The sequence below is a fragment of the Emydura macquarii genome, unplaced genomic scaffold, assembly GCF_026122565.2.
Source record: "Emydura macquarii macquarii isolate MOO-44397 ecotype Brisbane River unplaced genomic scaffold, CSIRO-AGI_Emac_v2 contig_1676, whole genome shotgun sequence".
In the NCBI taxonomy this organism is placed as follows: domain Eukaryota; kingdom Metazoa; phylum Chordata; order Testudines; family Chelidae; genus Emydura; species Emydura macquarii.
This window is the reverse complement of record NW_027131813.1, coordinates 1,276,340-1,295,543: the sequence shown is the minus strand read 5'-3', so window position 1 is coordinate 1,295,543 and position 19,204 is coordinate 1,276,340. Positions and strand designations below refer to the sequence as shown.

The window sequence follows — 19,204 nt, the reverse complement described above, 5'->3', positions numbered from 1 at the left end:
CAGCAGTTCAATCTTACAGTCCTGGTCCTCCTCTAATCAAAGGTGAGTTGAAGTGGACAAGTAGTTCAAGTCCCTCCTATCGGTGGGGCAATGGCAGGGGAGCCTAAGTCCGCCCACTCAACCCTGGGAGAGTCAACAGTGTCTGGCCCTGAAGGCATCCTCTGAGTTAGCCTCCTGGGTCACTTCCTACTGCTGCTTTTCTCTGCCCACCTTCACTCCTAAATAAGGTGAAAAGAAAAGGTAACCAAACTGTCAGACCTAACCAGGCTCAGCATACAATCTGATTCCCTCAGGGATGCTTCTCCAGCACTCCTGTCAGGAGCCTTCACTGTAGGTCTGTCCTCCTCCACCCTTCTAAACTGGGTTGCTTCTTTTCCAACTCCTCTAATAGGAGCATGTGCTGCAGGGCTGAAGGGGTGGGGCTACCTGGGCCCAGTATTGCCTTTTAACCCCTTCCAGCCCAATGTGGGGTTTGTATACCCTCATCACAGGGTGTGTCTACACTAGGAAAAAAGGTGGGTTTTTACCGTGTGTTACCTAGCATGTGGTAACTAACATGGTAAAATCCTAGTGTGGACAAGGCAGTTTGTGTTTTTTCACAAACTTTATGTCAAGATAAATCCAGGCCCCACCTTTAGTGTCTAGCTTGCAGCTAGCTAAATCCCTTAGTGTCTCGATGTCTAGCTGGCAGCTGGTAACAAGTGGAGTGCCCCAGGGGTTGGCCCTGGGTCCGGTTTTGTTCAACATCTTCATTAATGATCTGGAGGATGGGGTAGATTGCACCCTCAGCAAGTCTGCAGATGACACTAAGCTAGGGGAAGTGGTAGATACCCTGGAAGGTAGGGATAGGAAACAGAGTGACCTAGACAAACTGGAGGATTGGGCCAAAAAAAAAATCTGATGACGTTCAACAAGGACAAGTGCAGAGTACTGCACTTAGGACAGAAGACTCCCATGCACAGCTACAGACTAGGGACCGACAGGCTAGGCAGCAGTTCTGCAGAAAAGGACCTGGGAGTTACAGTGGATAAGAAGCTAGATATGAGTCAGCAGTGTGCCCTGGTTGTCAAGAAGGCTAATAGCATATTGGGCTGCATTAGTAGGAGCATGGCCAGCAGATCAAGGGAAGTGATTATTCCCCTCTATTCGGCACTGGTGAGGCCGCGTTTGGAGTATTGTGTCCAGTTTTGGGCCCCCCACTACAAAAAGGATGTGGACAAGTTGGAGAGAGTCCAGCAGAGGGCAACAAAAATGATTAGGAGCTGGAGCACAAGACTTATGAAGAGAGGCTGAGGGAACTAGGCTAGTTTAGTCTACAAAAGAGAAGAACGCGGGAGGATTTGATAGCAGCCTTTAATTACCTGAAAGGGGATTCCAGGGAGGATGGAGCTAGGCTCTTCTCAATGGTAGTATATGATAGAACAAGGAGCAATCATCTCAAGTTGCAGTGGGGTGAGGTCTAGGTTGGACATTAGGAAAAAATGTTTCACTAGGAGGGTGGCGAAACACTGGAATAGGTTCCCTAGGGAGGTGGTGAAATCTCCATCTTTAGAGGTTTTTAAGCTGCAGCTTGACAAAGCCCTGGCTGAGATAATTTAGATGAGGTTAGTCCAGCACAGGGTTGGACTAGATGACCTCCTGAGGTCCCTTCCAACTCTAATATTCTATTATTCTGATTCTATGTTTACCTTGAGCTTTTAACATGTGTACAAACTACAACTCCTTTGTCCACACTAGGATTCTATCATATGTTAACTAAGACATAGCACAAAACAAAAAGCCATCTTTTTTCTTAGTGAAGAGAAGGCCTAGGACAAAGTAGAAAAAATGGGTGTCTTGAGCCAACCCTGCTCAGGATATTTCATGCCTCCTCAGTGGGTTTTGATCCTATGTCCGCCACAATTCCAAGGTAGGCTGGCAGTTTAGCTCCTGTCTCTTGCACTAGCTGGGCTGTCCAGTTACTATTGACACCATGGGCAGGGTAGCAGTATTAACAATAATGGGAAACTGTACGGAAAAATGCTAATTTAGACGAAGTCAAAGGAATAGGAGTATGGGAAGGATGAGAGCAACCACTGTAAAAGATCATACTTTTGATTTGTCCCTGTCTTGTTAGTTGCATTCTTGATTTGATTTATGCAGAGGGGTTTTAGTTCTAGCCATAATTTGTAGTACTGAGAGTTTCAGAGGGCAGAAGTAGGGATCAGCATTAAAAGCTATTCAAAGGAAGAAAAGATGGGAGGAAGAAGAATGGTGCACAGCATCAGAAGGATATATCATCCATAGGAAGTCGCAGAAAAAAAACTTATGCAGTATGTAATTTGTTTCTTTATTTTATAAGGTTAGACTACAAAGGGCTGGGGACAGGGAGTTAAACGGACAATTCATGCAAAAAAATTCATCTCCCAGCACAGCACTAAATTAAGTGACCTTTTTATAGGCATTCTGTACATCCTGATTTTTTTAATGCTTTTTTTCCCAGACATTTCCACAGCTGGACATAGAACCAAGGTGCGGGTAAAGTGGGTTGTTTCTTAACTTCTGTGTGATCATGCCAGTTCAGTCTGTCAACACCCTTCTCCTTCAGTTCTTTCTGTTCACAGTGCATCATAAACCCATGCACTTTATAGGTAAATTATATAGCAATATTGTTACATACCAAAGATAATTTAGAAGATAACATATTACTACGGAGTTAATAAAAAGCCGTAATTCACTAAAGTACCTCTCTGAGGGGATAAAGTAAAATACCACATCTAGATCGCTGTATGAATGGCAGCATGTCTTCATGAATAAATTTGAATGTATCTTCAATGCATAACAATGTATTATTGGTAAAAAGATAGATAATGAAATTAGCAAAAAAATCTATCAGATATTAAGATAAATACAATTTAATTTGAAAAAATATTTTGTATTATGAGTTATAGTATAACTGTTGTTCAGACCGTTATTGACCATAGACTTAACAGGTGTTGAAGTAAACTGCTTAGGCCTTAAATTTTAGTCAAGAAAAGTATGTATTATGGGTAAAGGGAGGGGGTAAAACAGAGTGAGACAGTGCAGAAGAAAAGAATGTAAACAGTGCTGAAAAATATCAATTGTCTTAGCTGAAAATGCTTGTACTGCAGTTTGCCTATGTCTGTAACCTTGACTAATGATAAGAATGAATGCTGTGATTCTAACACTGTTATAAATATATGTTAAAATCTGCCTGAAGGTGGAGATCCTTTACTGACCAGAGACAACCCTGTCAGTGGCTCTCCCTTCGCATATGCTTGTGCTTTTGTACTAATAAAAGAGTCTCAGATCTCTGATGAGCCTCAACTAAAACGCAGAGTGAAGCTTTGTTTCTTCCACACAGGGCTTATCTTGCAAAAGGCATATGGCCAAATTTATCCCTGGTGTATTGCCAAAGACGCTCTGTTCTGGTAAAAGTACTTGATACATCACTGATTTCATTGATTTGAAAGGAACATAATTTAACTTCAAAGCAGAGAGTTACAAGGGGGTCCAAGTGAAACAGGTTAAAGCTGGGAGTCAAAATGCACAAATGTAAAAGACAGCCAGATTCAACTTTAAATTTCACAATTGTTTTTGTCAAATTGATTCCTCCAGTAGGGGACCTGTAGAATGATCTTTTAGTAACAGGTAAGCAAAATGGTACTGGAAACTTTGGGGGAATTTTAAAAATGGTTAAGACAGGAAATTGCCTATTAGTAGAGTCTGTATCTCTGTCTCCTCTCTACCTAACTATTCTCCATGGTGACTGTGGCCCTTCGTGCCTATTTCATTATGCATTTTTTCATTGAATGGGTTGCTCCACAAATGGAAATGCTGATACAGAAATGCTTTAATTAATAAAAACATACATAGAGAAGCACTGACCCTTGCCTACATGCACATCAGAATGATTGTAGTTTTAAAAAGTGCATTCAAGACACACATCTTCAGGTTGCTCTTGTAATGATCCAGAGACTAACCATCTTATTTTAAGGCTCAGTCCCACAACTCACATTGACTTCAGTAAGCCACTGGGCATTCAAACCTGTAGTCCTTACTCAGGCAAAACAAGATATTGGTCTGGGTGGTATTTAAAAAACATCTTGTGGTTAGAAGCCCCTGGCTTGCTAATATTCAAGATACCTTTTAAATTATGTTTTGTTTTAAACTTCCCTTTTATTTTTAAATATAAACCTTAACCTCCCCTGTAACTGTATCTATGTGACACAGTAAAAAAGAGTAGTTGATTTGTTTTGTCAGTCTGAAGCAGAGCACTAGGGGTATATGTAAACAACTGTGCCAGAGAATTCTGAGTCATTGTCAGTAAAGAGCACCTTGTCACAAATAGAAACAAAGATACTGTCACCAGCTCGCCTGAGCCAAGGGGTGTCTCACAAGTCAACTCACCTCATTTTCAACAGTCAAACCAATGTCTAACTCAGGCTGGCCTGCCTGGGCCTTACACTCAGACAAAGTAAATCAAAAGGCTTCTCAGTGACTTAAACATGACCAGGCCTCACTTCTTGGGTTATAGTAGAGGGAAGAGCAAGCCTGCCTGTCTGTTCCCCCTCCCCCTGCCCATTTTGCCCAGGAACTGCCAGGTGCTGGATTTCATGATATATAGTTAAACTCTCTCATTGCTGTGTTTTTTTAAAATGTAATATTGCAAACTTTGTCACTTTTGGTGACAGAGTTTATCATACAAAATGCCCTTATCAGTATCATACTCTTTATGCTCCCAGAGGATGTGATCATCTATTTCTTTGACCTTGCATGTCTCACATAGCCCATCTTTGTGTTTGTTAATTAACACCAAATTACTGTTTAAGTCACAGTATTCAGAGCAGAGCTCTCTCACTCTTTCTCTAAGGCTCTTGCAGTATGTCAGCATTTTTCAGTTCCAGGGCATACTTGCTGAAATCTCTTCCCCCTTGTTTCTTTTGTCCTTACTTCTTGCCATGCCTCTTAGTTCAGTTTTAATTAGATTTTTAAATTCCTGTTTACTTAAGAGTGATCTCTATGTCAATTTTTTCATTCTTTATAGCATTTTTTGCCAGTAGTCCCAATAGTGAATCCGACAAGATGACAACAGAGGTAGGTCACGCACCCAGTAGAATGACAACATCATTCCTGCTAGTTTGGCTATCATTAACAGCTACAAAAAAATTTTTATTCCAAGTGTTGGGACACAGACGGCTGTCTCCATTCTCTCATTTTTTTCATCTTTAGACCCATCCATAAATAATTAGCAAAGTTTGCCCCATTTATAACATATATATATCAATTTGCTAAATGTAATGTTTAGCTCTCCTTCTACCCTTTTTAATTTAATTACATAGTTCCACATTTATATTAGAGGATGTGATTTTTCCACCCATAATGCATTTTCCCATGGTTATATATGCTAATTTCTTTTATATCTTTCTTTCCTCTTAGTTCCTTTATCCACACTTTAATCCTATGGACATGAGGCATTTTTGTTTTTTTCCCCATATTGTGCACTGAATTCCCAGCATTCTTCATATATTTGTTTAATGTTTCCATCTTTTGTTTCCTATAACTTTTGCCCAAAAAGTGAAGTTCAATAAATTCATTCTTAACGCTACAGGCATTTCACCAACAGCTATCTGCCTTAGATACAAAGGTATCATCAGCCCTGAACTGAGCCAAGTTCTCTCCTTTTATTTTCCCTCCAGGCTCGGCACTGGCTACAGGTATACACGGCAGAAATAGCTGGGCCCATAGGCTCTTTTTAAACCTTTCTCTGCTGGTGTGGGGCCTTGCTGCTCCATCACAGGCAAATTCAAAACAGATTAAAAGAAACATTTGTTCACATAGTACACAATTGGACTGTGGAACTCATTGCCACAAAACAATAAGTAGTACAACAATTTAGCAGGATGCAAAAAAGGATTAGACATCTATATGGATACCAAGAACATCTGGAGTTATACAGAAAATCAAGAGTTTTTGAAGGGATATAAATCTCATGCTTCAGGGCATAAACCAACCTCTATCTATTGAGGGTTACAATGCAATTTCCCTGAGGCTAGGATACAACTACCAACTGCAGCATTTCTTCCTTATTCATGCAAAATTCTCATTAATTAACTTCAATGATAGATTTGCCTGAATACAAGTTGCAGGATTAGGTCATTTGTCAATACTTTTGAAGGGCCAAAGTCTGATATTAGTTGTTACTTCAGTGTAAATCAGGTAACTCTGTTAAAGTCAATGAAGTTCCCTGATTTACACTTGAGTAATTTAGATCAGAATTTGATCCTGAGGCAATAAATTATTTAATGCAGTTTTCTATTGATTTGGTTTGTATATCAGCTCACCTTCTCAGGCTGTATTATCACAAAACATTTTTGACACTTTTAACCCTTTTCTCTCTGCTTATGCTGTTCCTATGAATAAATAAATCACACTCTTTTTGACCACTCTGTTCTCTGTTGCTGTGTTTACCATATGGTCATAGTTCCCAGAGAAGGTTCCATAACGGGCCACACCCAGTCAGACCTGCTGGCAGGAATCTGGTTAGGAAGCAGCAGGTGCTGTAACATTGGTTCCAGGCAAATGTGGAGTGAATTGTGAGACTCCACTTGGAAAGAAGTTAGAGAGACATAGAGAGACAGAGAGAAAGATCACAAGTACAGCTCACCTCTGTACTTTAGGCACTCTATTATGACTCCCCCATGACATCACAAATCTCTTCCTCTGATGCAAAATTGAAAATAAACACCAGAAGTCTTGACAAGGCTCCATCACTTATATTTAATGAATCTATACGCCATGAATCAATTCCAAAAATATTTTACTATGACTGTCAATCTGCTTTCAGAATGATTTTCCTTATAATTTAAAAGCAAAGCCAACAGAACTTACACTATGCACTAAAGTAAGAAAAGTTGGAATATGTGAAAATTGTTTGTTTTAATTTTCACAGTAATTACCCTCTTTGATCTCTGTATCAGTGTCGCTGGGTCGCCAACTGAGTCAGGAGCAGATGAAGGCTGGAGTAGGGGCTGGTAGCATGGAAACTGGCACACCTAGAGCAGGAGCAGGTGCCAGCAGGAGCAGTCTGTTGAAACTACTGTCAATGGGAGTGTTCCCTGCCAGTCAGAGACACTGAGCAGGCTGCAGAGACTGCTTCCCTTAGAAGTCTATATACCTGCCTTGGGATCACCTGGGTGGATCCTTATCTGTGGTCTGGCTGCTGATCCTTGGTTGAATGGGGTGTGGCCTATCATTTGACCTGCAGAAAATTACCTCTGATGACTCATCACACTCAGAGATGACTCATCACATTTAAACAATCTCAGATTTAGGTCTGGTCTAGACTACACAGTTAGGTTGATGTAAGGCACTGTACACACTACTGTCTTGTAAGTGCCCCACTACATCGACATCATAATTTCACCTCAAGGAGAAGCATGGGGCTTAGGTTGGTGTAGTTAGGGCACAGACACTGTTACTTACCTTGGCTTTTGTCTGTCTTGTCAATTTCATGGCTCAAGCATGGAAAAAGAAATGGACAAGAAAGCCAGGCAGCTACAGCCTACTCTCAGCTCCTCCCACTGCCCTTCTTTAGTCAGTGGAAGCGCTCTTGGTGAGGATGCGCACCAATCGACAGAAGGAGGGTAGTGTGGACATCAACCACTGCAGTAATTATTGCAGTGGTTGTAAGTTGACGTAAGAGAGGTCGACTTAGGTCTATAGCATAGACATGCTCTAGAGGCAACTCAGGTTTCAGCAGGCGCAGGCTCAGAGGTATCACAGTCAGGTAGCATGCAAGATCTCTACTGTGTCAAGAGTATGCAATGAAGGGATGGAGTTGTACTACATTCTGCTTTACAAGACACAGCTTTTCTCCAACATGAATCTTTGATCACTAGATTTGCAAAGTAGCAGTAAAAGTTAATGTACAATGGACTATTCCAGCGGCTCTCAACTTTTTTTTCCCCAGTACCAGTCGAGTCAGGTCAAGTACCACTGGTCCTGACCCGAGTGGTACTCGAATAAAAAAAGGAGAAACAGTGGCGGCAGCGGAATGAGCTGCGGAGAGCAATACTCGCCGCCGAATCCTGGCCCCCGTTACCCACATTTCGGTGGCAGGGTTTCTCGAATGCAGAGCCGGCCGGGTTGCTTTTTGGCAGCGATGGGAGGGATTTCGGCGGCAGTGATCTGCGTCTTCAACGGAGGGGGGGGGGGGGTTCAGCGGCAATGCGGTAAGCTTATTCGGCGGCGGGGGGGGGGATTTTAGGCGGCGGGGGGTTGCGGCGGCGGTGGGGGGGTGAGTTTCGGCGGCGGAGGGGGGGAATTCGGCGGCAGCGGCAGGTACGTCTCGTGTACCACCAAGCCTTCCTCCGCATACCACTAGTGGTACGCGTACCACCGGTTGAGAACCCCTGGACTATTCAGTACTCACCACTTTCAACTATTAAACTCATTTCTGAACATCGAAACATTTTCAAGACATGGCTGCCAGAAAATACTCTCCCACCAAAGCTATTATGTTCATTACAATAATAGATGAAACCACTAACTCCAGGTACAGTGAAAGAGGATACTGTACAAGCTTCCACCACAAAGCTCTGCCAATGTATTTCAAAATTGACCCATCACACAACCTGCCACTTAGTCGCAGGATTTCTTCATAGAACAGACCACCAGTTATTCCAAACAAATGTTCACTGGGAGTACAAAGAGAGTATTCAAACTATTTTCACTTGAAACTTAGGGTAAATTATGCTCTAAATCTCTAATGGTGAAAATCTAGTGCATGTACCATATAACTAAGATCCCGTCTCCTATGTGCACATTAGATCTAAATTAAGCAGTCGGGTTAGCAGAATTCCCCTACCTCAGAGATTCTCTCTCCTTCCTGCCACCACCCAAACACTAGCCAATATAACACAACCAGTACAGTATTCCTTCTTATTTATGTTAACATTACATTTAAAATAGTTCCAGAGGGGTAACCATGTTAGTCTGTATACAGCAAAAACAATGAGAGTTCTGTGGCACTTTAAAGACTAACAAATGTAATATTTGCAGGCATAAGCTTTCGAGAGACTTCAGCTCTCTTCTTCAGATGCAGTAATACAGAAAATAGGTAACACAGAGGTATTACTGCATCTGAAGAAGAGCTGAAGTCTCTCGAAAGCTTATGTCTGCAAATATTAAATGTGTTAGTCTTTAAATGCCACAGAACTCTCGTTATTACATTTAAATATACACTGCCCTCCACATTTTCAATGCATAGAAGATTTTTGTATTGAAAATATATAAACTTTATTGTAAAAGGAAAGCTGGAAGTTTTGACATCTGCACAGAAGATAATTGGTGCTTCTGACACCCGGAAATGTAGGGGAGTCTGTTTTGGATTTTGGCCATCACAATGCATCTATGGTTTTTCTTACTGGAAAAGGGATGCCTCTGTTTTTCTTCTCCCTTTTGAGCAAGGGCAGACGAGACTAAATATGGAGAGATGAAGGGTTTGAACTCTTCATTTCCCACCTGAGAAACTTACTAGTCTTCTGCATCCCACTCCACCATCTGGTGTTGCAGCCAAAAGCAATGGAGAAGCTTAATGTTTCTGCTAAAATGATCAATTATATAGTTAGCAATTTTAAAGTGTCCTGTTTGCATTTAAAGTTGCATTTTTAGGCTTCAGAGTTAACAACCCATTGAGAACATTTCAAACTTCTCAGAGCTATTGTTTCATGCTGTCTGCAGACTCAAGCAGACATCATGGCATTAGTTACATTTGATTCTCCTTTTTAAATCATACTTTGACAACTAATAAGGACAAGACCTTTTTTTTTTTCTTTTTAAATAAAATCAGATTCTGGAGCAGAGTTATGTGGAAAACACAAAAAGGACAATCATAGAGCAATTTACAAGATTGTATATTGAGTTATACACAAGGCCATGCCTACAACACCCAAGACAGAATAATATTATGGATTAGCATACTCTGCTTTACACAGAACACTCTGTTCTCTGAGGTGATCATCTCGTCACACTGTTCATGTTATGTTAGCTCCCTGCTGCAGCAGCATGATAGATGATTGTGCCTGTTTTGTGGGTTAAATTTTCTTGTGTGTTTTTAACAGTATGAAATTTGATGCAAGGTAACTTTGCAGAAAGAGTCCCCTAGGGCTGAGAATTCATTAGCATGCTAAAGCAACTTGCTCCAACAAAGATGTTAACCCAGATGCCTATGGGAGTAGGGGAGGATTCTTTCAGATGTCTCACACTGCTTCTTTTGAAGCAGAGGAAAGACTTTTAAAATGGTCATATAAACAGGAGGAATTGAAAGACTGAGTCTCCTATCACTTACCCTAGTTATATACCAGTATAACTCTGTTGACTTCATTGAAATTACTCTTGATTTATACTGATACACACACTGATTTACAGAGAAGAGTCAGGCTGTCTGTATTTATATAAATGCAGTTATGTATTAACGACAGTCTTCTCCCAAAATGCTAATGAAAAATTTGCCCCCTTACTCTGGGGGGCCTCACTGACAAGCAGAATGGAAGTCCTTTATGTAGAAGAATCTGCACAGAAAAAAGAAGACTGATATTAGAAGCTCATTTAAACCACCCTCCCATAGGCTGTGAACTATAGAACGATCTACTGGAGATGGGATTCAGTAACAGGCATGCTCTGTGAGACCATGATACTGCTGCCACCATATCAGGATTACAGCTATCAATCTTTAACCTTTTAATTAAGCCTCATAGCCCATAGCAGCATGACTTTTCATAGGTCACAGCCCATACTGGCATGACTTTTTATAAACTATATCTAGATGACAAAATGTAAATGCCCTTCATTGTTCTCATGTGTTCTTTCAATCTAGTTCTAAAACCATTTTTGCTTTAAGTGTAAGTTTAATTTAGTTTTTTATTCTTAATGTTGACCAACTGAGAGAATCTGTATCAGCTAGAAAGCAAGAGAAACCTGGTGGGGCTAATTGTTCCAGAGGTACCCAAGGTCTAAAAGGGGAAATGGGGTACTGTGGTCTTTGCCCATATAGATGCCACAGATAAATGACTTTGGTCCATGTGGACACAGAGTGAGTCCTCAGACCTTAGGAATGCTGGGACATTGTTACCCACTGGTTGTTATAAAAGGCCATTCAGAATACTTGTTAAAAATCTTTTCCCTTTTAAATATACTCAGGCACAATGTTTGAACATTCTTTTCTCATTCTTTTCTCATTACTTTATTGGACTGAAGTAATTAAATTAATTGGCCCTAGCAAATAGCAAGTTGAGCTCTAGGTACATATACAAGTACAAAAACTACCAACATTTAGTAAGGCACTTTCAATCCAGACACCTATTTCCAATCACTCATAACTTTCTCAAAAATGCCTTGAGACTCGAATTTCTCAGGCTTAGTCTCAGTCCGGGAGGAAATTCAATTGTAAAATTTTTTTAAAATCTGTTCAGCTTTTATTGATGTTCAGCCTTGGAAAAGAGTAGGCTCTCTCATTTAGAAGGGCTCAGTGACGTACCAAGGGTCTCTGGCATCCAGGTGCCAAGCCTATATTTAAACCCCCGCCCCCGCCCCCCGGTCTCACACCCCTCATACAGGGCAGGAGGGGTTTCGGCACCACCCCCCAACTGCCCTAGGGAGGCGGGGGTCTGTACCTGCAGGGGGGGAGTGAAGCATGGGGGAGGGAAACAGGGACAGAAAAGGCATAAAAACGAGCCCAAGTGATGCAGTTGCAAGGCTGGTACTGTCCAAACTGCAAGCAGCAGAAAAAGAGAAAGAACGTCAGAGAGCCTTAGAACTGAAAGCAAAGGAAGTTGAGGCCCAGAAATTGGCCATGGAGGAGAAGGAAAACAGCAGAGACACTAACTGGACTTGCTAGAAAACCAGAACCAGAACCCTCACACACCACTGATTCCCACCTCTCCAAAAATCCATAAATGCAAACAATTGTACCCTGCATACAAAAAGAGAGACGAAATTCCAGAGTATTTCACTACTTTTGAGAGGCTGTGTGTGTGCCTCAAGAGATTCTGGATGACAAGAGAATCCCCACTCTGGTTGCAAAGTTAACTGGTAAAGCTCTGAATATATTCAATGAATTGCTGATTCAGGATGCTTTAGATTAGTGTAAATTCAAAGAAACTTTTTTTAAATTATTTCAGTTTACCCCTGAAACATATAGTGTGAAATTTAGAAATCTTAAGAGAAATGCTAGTATGAGTAATGGGGAATATGTAAACAGGATGAAAGATTTGATGGGAAAATGGGAGAGGTGAAAAGGCGATGCAAGCTTTGAAGAAATGTTTGACCTTGTTGCTCCGGAGCATTTCCTAAGCATATGTAAAGATGATGTGAAACAGTGTCTATGGGACAAAAATGTGAAAACCATGGATGAGATGGCATCTCTAGATGCCTTTGAGCAGACCCAGGCATCTATTGAGAACAAACCACAGAAAGAGGAGTTTAAATCTGGTGGGAAGCAGAGTTCCCCTTTTACCCCTGGGAAAAAGGAAGGGGGCTAGGAGATTGGGCTCTCACCTCCCCAAAATCATTCCTCTAATCCCCATCCCAAATCTCCTGTGAAAACAGAAGAGCCCAAAAGGGAATTGGGCACTGTAATTCCACTGGTCAACGGACGAATACATGTCCTGTACTAGGAGGAAGCAGACAACAAATAGCTCATGTTAATTCTGCTGTCCTCAACACAGAAACCTCACAGGTGGCTGAGACTTATCATACTGGTTTTGTGAGATTAGTCTTTTGAGAGCCAGATATTGAGCACATTAAGGTTGTCAGCATTAATGGTAGAGAGTGTCTGGAGTGGAATGACAAAGGAGCACAGATTTCTCTGATCAAGCAGAGTGTGATCCCAGATGCTAGCATATTACCTGGTCAAATAGCAGAAATTGTGGGGATGGGTAGAACCAAATTCCTTGTGCCACTAGCTAGAATTCATATGATGTGGGAAGATTTGGAAAGTGTTTTGATTGTGGGGGTGATGGTAGACATCCCGTTTGACATGCTTATTGGAAATGTTTTCTCCATGTAGCTAAAATTGTTAGTGTGGCAACCCAGAGCAAGAAGGAATATTATGCTGCGACCCCAGAGGGTAAGGATAAAGTCCCAGGAACTGCTGAAGGAATGGGAGAGTCTCTTTAATTCCTCTGCAGCAGAGGGAAGCAGCATGTTTCCAGGTGTGGGGGAGGTTGACACCAGCTCCTGCATTGCAGCTGAAGGCACCACAACTGGAAGGGAGGAGGGTGTAGTGCTTGTCAGTGAAAAAAACTGTCCAGGCTGTTAGCTGTGAGCCCTTTGCAGATGAACAGGGGACAGATCACGCACTAGAAAGCATGGAGATATGTGTCCTAAGGGGGGCCCAGAGGAGGAAACTGGGGAAAGAATAATGGGAGTACATAAATGTCTCCTCACTGGTCACTTGAGAGAGATTGCCCAAACAGAAGGGCTGATTCAGCATCTGTGCACCCAGGCACTTAGCCTGTGACTCAGGTTTTGAGAGCGAACTGTGTAACTGACCTTTCGGAAGAGAGCAGTCACACAACTGACCTCTCAGGGACAGAAAAAGGGGTGATAGAGGGTACCCCAATCCAGGTCCCAGTTTTCCAGGCAGTGGTGTACTAAGGGTCTCTGGCGCCCAGGGTCTAAGTCTACATTTGCAGCTCTCAGGTCTCATGGCCACCCCGTGCAGGGCAGGAGGGTCCTGGCACTGCCCCCCAGCTGCCCCGAGGAGGGCGGGGTCTGTACCTGCAGAGGGGAGCGTGAGGCTTGGGTGGGGGGCACAAATGCAGGCTTGGCTCCGCCACTCCTTCTCCCCACACTTACCCACTGCACGGTGCGCAGCGCCTGTCTCTCCCACTGCAGCCCCGCAGCCTAGCACCCGCTCAGATGGGCAGTCACGCCCCCCAGCCTGCGGAAGAGGGCTGGGCGCCCCTCAGAGCCTCCTATGTCCCCCACCTCCTGGACATTGTGAAGGGCTGGCCCAGCACACCCCCACTGGCAGGCTGGCACCCGGGGGCCTGCCCCCCTCCCCCCGCCTCTCCTCGGTAAGCCGCTGTTTCCAAGACACCGATCCTGATATTCTTGTGGAAAGTAACTGTGTCTCTTTAAGACCATATTCAAATTCTACTGAGGAAATTGTTGTCTGTGAGAATGCAAATGACCCAGCTGGCAGAGGGGAGGATGGCTTTCCTCTGGCTGGTTAAGACACAGAAAGCAGCTGAGAGAGACCTACTGGGAAAAGGTGCATCTGACCAAAGAGTAGACACTCTTAATCCAGATAGCACAGATCACAACCCTCTAAGAAAAGGGGTCTCATTCTGTTTGTATAGTACCTAAAATAAATCTGCCCCAACCAAGATTGATGCCTCCAGGTTCTACTGCAATACGGATAAATAAATAAATAATAATAGCCAGAAAAGTCTGGTGGGATTTTAGTTGGCTAACTGATCACATGACTCTTATAATGTTAACCCTATAAACTCTCCACTCTTACCAGTCTGTCCTCAAGAAAATTTCGAATAGATTTGAAGTTGAAATTGTATGTTTTAGCCAGTTAACATTTGTAATAGCTTGTGCTGCAAGCAGTGCTGCAAGGGTAATAAGCTTCATTAAATTAATCTCTCTGTTCTATAACAATATTCAGTACAAAGAGGAAGAAAATGCTTTTGGTGGCACATAAATTAACAATTTGTTGGATGTCAATTCTTCAGAGGGCCTTCTACCTAGTGGGATTAAAATTGTGACTCTGCTGGGGAAGTTGTTTTTCAATTTATGTTTGTGGGGGGGTTTTTCTGTTAAAAAACATATTTGACTTGGTGGTTTAGCTAAAAAATTAAGTATGACCAAGCAGGACTGGGGATATCAGAGTTCATGACTCAGACTTGAACCAAATCTAGTGGGGGCTGGGAGGTCTGTGGAGACAAATGGCCACATTTTCAAAAGCAGCAATTTATTCTGAGTTCCTCTATTTTGGGTGTCCAACTTAGAAATGAAGGTCTTAATTTTCAGAGATGCTCAGCACCCAGAGCTCCTATTCACTTAATTTAGAATTGTGGGCCTCCTCTATAGACTATCATACCCGGTTAGACTACATCTCCCATCATGCACCCCAGTCTCCCCTTTTGCTGAGCCTGCCACCATGTTGCATCTAGAATTCCTTGGCCATGGTGCATAAAGGGAGCTGTAGTCTGGCTGGAGAATCCAGCCGACAGAAGGGAAAGAGGGCATGAATCTGTCATGACAGCAATTCCAAATACCTATTTTTCAGTTTTCAACCAAAAACTTTAGTTTTGGGGTGTTTGGGATTTTGACAAAAAGTTGAAATTCTCTGCAGGAAGCAGACACTTTTTACAAAAAATTTTATTTATTCAAAATCCCAATTTTATGGTAGAAAACTGTTTTAACGGCCACTATGATCAACAAGTCTGCCCTGCTGTATAACACAAGCCAAAAAATTTCACCATTATTTCCCCCATCAAACCCATATATTGTGAATGAGGTAGAGCATATATTTATATTTTATCTAGAAAATCTTATTAATAAAGAATGGGAATATAAATAATTCCAGTCAACATACTTTTATGGAAAATACATTTTGTCAAACAAACGTGATTTCCTTCACTGGTGAGATTACAAATTTGACTGATAAACATGACAGTGGATGAAATATACATAGACTTTTGTAAGGAGTTTGAATTAATCCTGCACAACATTCTTATTTAAAAATAGCAATATCAATAAAGCACACATTAAATGGATTAAGAACTGGCGAGCTGCAGATCTCAAAAAGTAGTTGCCAATGAGAAATTATCATTGAATGGGGCATTTGCACCATGATCCCTAAATCCTTTGCACAGACACTACTTTCCAGGATACAGTCCCCCATCCTGTTAAGTGTGACCCATGTGTATGCCATTGGAATTGGCTGTATTAAAATAAAATGCACATTGTTCAAATGATCCCCGTTTAACAAGCCATCCAACTTGCTCTGTGAAACGGACATGTCCTTATCATTATTTACCACACCATCAAGTTTTGTCATATGTAAACTTTAACTAAAAGAATTTTATGCTTTCTTTCAGACCACTGAAAAAGATATTGACTAGCACTGGAGTAAGAATAGATACCTGGAGAACCCCACGAGAAATATCACATTTGTATCATGATTCCCCATTCGCAATTAGCTATTGAGATCTATCAGACAGATTTTAATCCATTTAATATATGCTACACTGATTTTGAATAATGTTAATTTTTTAATAAGTGTCATGCTGTGATGATTTGGGGATTCTGTCTCTACAGTTTATGAATTCTGGTTGGTATGATGAAGCTATTATGCAGCTGTTGTAACAGATATGGCAATTTCCTTGGGAGATCTTATTTAATTAAGTTTAAGTATGTTTGGGGTCTGTGAATGATTTAAGGATTTTTGTGGACTGGGATTGTAGGTAACCTCTCTCTGCTGGAGAAGTTGGATGTGAACTCTGGGAAGTGTAATGAATTGCAAAGAACTTTAATGAACAACGCAGTAGACTAGAATGGACTTTTGGGATAAACAGTGTAAAATGGTTTGCCTGGGGAATCTCTAGGAAAAGGTGAATGCAAATTCCTCATCTCTGGTTCTGCAAAAATCCAGTTTTTTGAAGCTATGCTCTGAGGAGGAGATCACTCTCTGTTAATTACCTGTTCCCAGAGATGAGATCAAAGTCTCAAGCTGTATAAAAAATGGATGAACTGTCCAACTGGTTGTTCTGATTCTGAATTAAGGTTGTTATGAACTTGCAACCACAGAAGAAACCCTTTGTGGGATTTGAAGGACTGACTTTCACCAGAACCCTTGTTGGAATTCTGGTAAGATTATTAGCATGCAAGTAGATTCTTTAATTGTTTTTAATATGTTTTCTCTGTAATGCTTTCTCTTTAAGAATAAATGTGCTTGCTTATAAGAACTGTGTGGTAACTTCTAAGTGCTGGCAATTATGCTGTTCATAAGTCTTTCAAGAGAAAACAAAGCGCAGATGCTGGCCTGTTGAGGTGGTCTAACTTGCTGGGAATATCACAATGGAGGCAGGGAACTGTGCAACCTTAAAAAACCCCAGTCAGGAGGTAGAGAGATGTGGGTTTCTGCCCAAAAGAGATGATGGCTGAGAAGCTGGGAGCTTAGAGTGGTGTCTTTGAGAAATCACGGAGTGGGAATACAAGTGCAGTTGCCCTGAACTGGGACAGTTATCGTCATGAAATTGCTGTATCGTGGAAAGCCTCTGTATGTATATCCACCATGGGATCGCAGAGTCGTGTCAAAGGTTCCCCAGACTTTTATGTTTCACACCAGGGACAATCAGAAGTGCTCAACTCCTAATGACTGGTCAACAAATATGCTAAAGGAGTTTGCCAGGAAAAGACGCTGCCTCCTCTGACCTAAGGGAAGGGGAGTTTTTGGAGCAGTGCAAGGTCACCAAAACACAGAATACAGAAAGCCAGATTTTGGAAGGAGGGAGGGAGGTGGAGCATAATCAGGAGAACTGAGAAAGAGAAAAAGGAAGTCCGGGCAAGAGGAAGGAAAGGCATGGACCACCCAAGAACAGAGAAGGCAAGCTGGGCAGAAAGTCTCAAAGGGTATGTCTATACTGCAATAAAAAACCCACAGCTGCCCCATGCCAGCTGATATAAGATTACAGTATAGACGTTCAGGGTCAGGGACCGTTCCCCCTCGCAGGGTTCCTCAGCCTGTGCTCCAGGTCAGGCCCAAACGCCTACACTGCAATTTTATAGTCCTGTAGCCCAGGTCTTGCAAGCCCGAGTGAGTTGAGAGGGGGCAGCTGCGTATGCTTTATTGCAGTGTAGACATACCCCAAGAGGGAGAAGCAAACCAAGAAGTGATGCCTGATGAGGCAGGGGACCCTACCTACCTTCTTGAACACAAGACGGTCCCACAAGCACTCCCAAGCAAATAGTGAGTTACAATGGGGCATGTTAGGATGCTTGTTGTGTTCCATATGATCTGTACTTTCTTGTGTTTTATCTGTTAAGTAAAAAGAGCAATGGAGTTAGAACCTGTAAAAAGTGTCTGTGTGTTATATGCTTCACAACTATCATGTGCCTCCTGAGAGAGTTAAATAGTAACCCAGAAGGCTCACACCTTGTGGTGGAGTTCTGGGAGTGGGTGTGTTTAAGCTATGGAGGAGTCTGAAAGATTAGCACTGAGCCCAGGGTTCTAGGCAGCTGGATTCCAGCTCTCGGATTGGGGTGGTAGAGACAGGGTCTGCGACCCAAGAGTATGCCTAGGGACACCAATGACAGGGGCAATGGCTGGGCTCCATCCTCCAGAGGCTTAAAACATGGCTGGGTCCCTTCACAGCAGTCTAATATGTGGCTGACAGGGGCGCTCAGTGGGGATATGTGACACACGCAGTACTAAGTTAAATGCTTTACAAAAATCTAAGTATATTATGTCAACACTTATCAACCCTTTATCAACCAAACTTACAATCTCATCAAAAAATGATATATAATTTGTTTGACAGGATCTATTTTCCAAAAAAAACATGCTGCTTGGCATTAAATGTGCTACCATCCTTTCATTCTTTAACGAGTGCATCCCATATTAGCCTTGCCATTATTTTGCCTGGGTCTGATGCTAGGCTAAATAATAAGTCATACTTTAGTCTTTTTAAAATATTGCCTCTGTGACAGATGGGGAATTACTATATAATAATCTATGAATACTGTGATGTAGTAATATTATGAATACTGTACACAACCTACTTATTGAAATAGACTATATAACATATTGGGATAGTGGAATATTTATTAAATAGGTATATTGCTTTAATTCAGTGGGAGCTGTGAGAAGAACAAACAGGAAGGCAACACAATGGCTCCCCAGATAACATCTCAACACACACTTGAAAGGCAATGGGGGAAGCTATTAGCTTCAAGGATCCTATCTATATCCTTTCTCTAACTCAAAGTGACACAGCTGTTTGGGCAATGCTGGGAACTAACCCATCAAAAGGCTATAAACAGTACACACAAAAAATGACTTAGTCTCTGGGAAGGAAGGTGATCAGAAGAATTGAACAGCTTTCAGAGTGGACTCTCCCTAAAGTGGGGGGAGGGAAGGAATGTTTTGTGCGTTATGGGAACAGACTATATCCACCAGACCCAA

General features: G+C 42.0%; 1 protein-coding gene across 2 annotated transcripts in view; it reads right to left on the bottom strand.

Annotated features, from left to right (window-relative positions):
* Nucleotides 1–19,204, bottom strand: part of MSRA (methionine sulfoxide reductase A) — a 395,608-nt gene that overhangs the window by 307,920 nt on the left and 68,484 nt on the right. The window contains exon 1 of one of the 2 annotated variants that reach the window (XM_067556165.1): nt 6,960–7,020. The exons of the other annotated variant lie outside the window; for it this stretch is intronic. The gene's annotated coding sequence lies outside the window, so the exon portion shown is untranslated. Of the gene's footprint in view, nt 1–6,959; nt 7,021–19,204 lie in introns of those variants that run through there. 2 annotated transcript variants of the gene reach the window in all.